Source organism: Bubalus bubalis, chromosome 9 (genome assembly GCF_019923935.1).
Source record: "Bubalus bubalis isolate 160015118507 breed Murrah chromosome 9, NDDB_SH_1, whole genome shotgun sequence".
Lineage (NCBI taxonomy): Eukaryota > Metazoa > Chordata > Mammalia > Artiodactyla > Bovidae > Bubalus > Bubalus bubalis.
In genome coordinates, this window is record NC_059165.1 from 93,771,668 (window position 1) to 93,773,667 (window position 2,000).

The window sequence follows — 2,000 nt, forward strand, 5'->3', positions numbered from 1 at the left end:
AGGTGACTTTTAACTTTGCTGATAGTTCTGTTTTTGCTGTTTGTTCCATGCATCTGCAACTGTGTAGTTGGGTTTGTTTCTAGCCACGTGAAGGCTTTTAAGTTACAAACAGTTGGCCAAACTCCTACGAGCGCCACAGCTTTCTCCAACTACTACCTGGGACCTCTGGATCAGAGACCCTTAATATGAGGATTAGGAGAATATGTTGCCTCACGAACTTAGGGACAACACCCCTTATCAGTGGAAGCAGTTATGGGATGAGAATGCCACCCCGTTCCCTAGGCAACATAATTCTCCTAAAAGAAAAGGGGGAAATGAGAGGGTAATAGGTAGGAGGCCAGAGGCCCCCAGGCATCAGGAAAAAATAAAGTGCAAGTGACAGATGTATTTTTTCCCCCTTTTTGTTGACAAAACCAGTTCTGCCTAAGACTAACCATTTTTTTTCTTTTCTCAAACCTTGGGCTGATAATGGCTCCACAAACCAGTGTTCGTATCAATTGTTTTAGGCTGGGGCATGACACCTCATGTCATTCTATCTCAAAAATGCATATTGTGAGAGAGGGGCCTGGTGAAACTCCCTCAGCCTTGAGGTGTCTCATTTATCTGATTAACAGCTCACCAGCAGACATAAAACACCTTGCTAAAAACTAGCAAGTGGGCTCTCTTTCTGTTTCCTTCTGATGTCTGTGTCAGAAGCTTTCTCCATCTCTGTTATATTTTGATAAAACTTTGCTGCACAAAAATCTCCAAGTATTCAAGCCTTGTCACTGACCCTGGATTGAAATTCTCTCCTCCAGAGGTCACAGATCCCAGTGTAACACATGGCTCACAGCTGCAATCCTTCAAGAGCAAGACCCAGATTCCCCCACAGCCAGTCCCTCCCTTCAGGAAGCTTCCACAAGCCTCTTATCCTTATCCATCAAAAGGCAGACAGAATGAAAGCCACAATGACCGAATACTAACCAAACTGATCACATGGATCACAGTCTTGTCTAATTCAATGAAACCATGAGCCATGCTGGGTAGGGCCACCCAAGACAGATGGGTCATGGTGGAGAGTTCTGACAAAACGTGGTCCATTGGAGAAGGGAATAGCAAGCCGCTTCAGTATTCTTGCCTTGAGAACCCCATGAATTGTATGAACAGTATGAAAAGATATGACACTGAAAGATGAACTCCCCAGATGAGTAGGTGCCCAATATGCTACTGGAGAATAGCAGAGAAATAACTCCATAAAGAATGAAGAGGCTGAGCCAAAGTGAAAAAATGCCCAGTTGTGGATGTGACTGGTGAGGGAAATAAAGTTCAGTGCTGTAAAGAACACTACTGGTAGGACCATCAATTGGTGCATCCACTGTGTAGAGCAATATGGAAGTTCTTTTAAAAAACTAAAAGTAGACCTACCATATGATCCAGCAATCCCACTCTAGGGCATATATCCAAAGAAAACTAATTTGAAAAGAAACATGCACCCTAATGTTCTGCTGCCGCTGCTAAGTCGATTCAATCATGTCTGACTCTGTGCGACCCCATAGATGGCAGCCCACCAGGCTCCCCCATCCCTGGGATTCTCCAGGCAAGAACACTGGAGTGGGTTGCCATTTCCTTCTCCACCCTAATGTTCAGAGCAGCACTATTTGCAACAGTCAAAATACAGAAGCAACCTGAATGTCCATCCACAGATGAATGGATATCAAAGATGTGATACATGTATACAGTGGACTGTTAGCCATAAAAAAGAATGAAATAATGCCATTTGTAGCAACATGGATGGACCTCTAGATTCTCATATTAAGTGAGGTACGTCAGACAATGATAAATATCATATGATGTCGTCTCTATGTGGAATCTAGAAAAAATGAAACAAATGAACCTATTTACAAAACAGAAACAGATTCAGATTCACAGACACTGAAAACAAATTTATGGTTACCAAATGGGAAAGGGGAGGGTGGAGGAATAAATTAGGAGTTTGGGATTAGCAGATACATACTATTGTA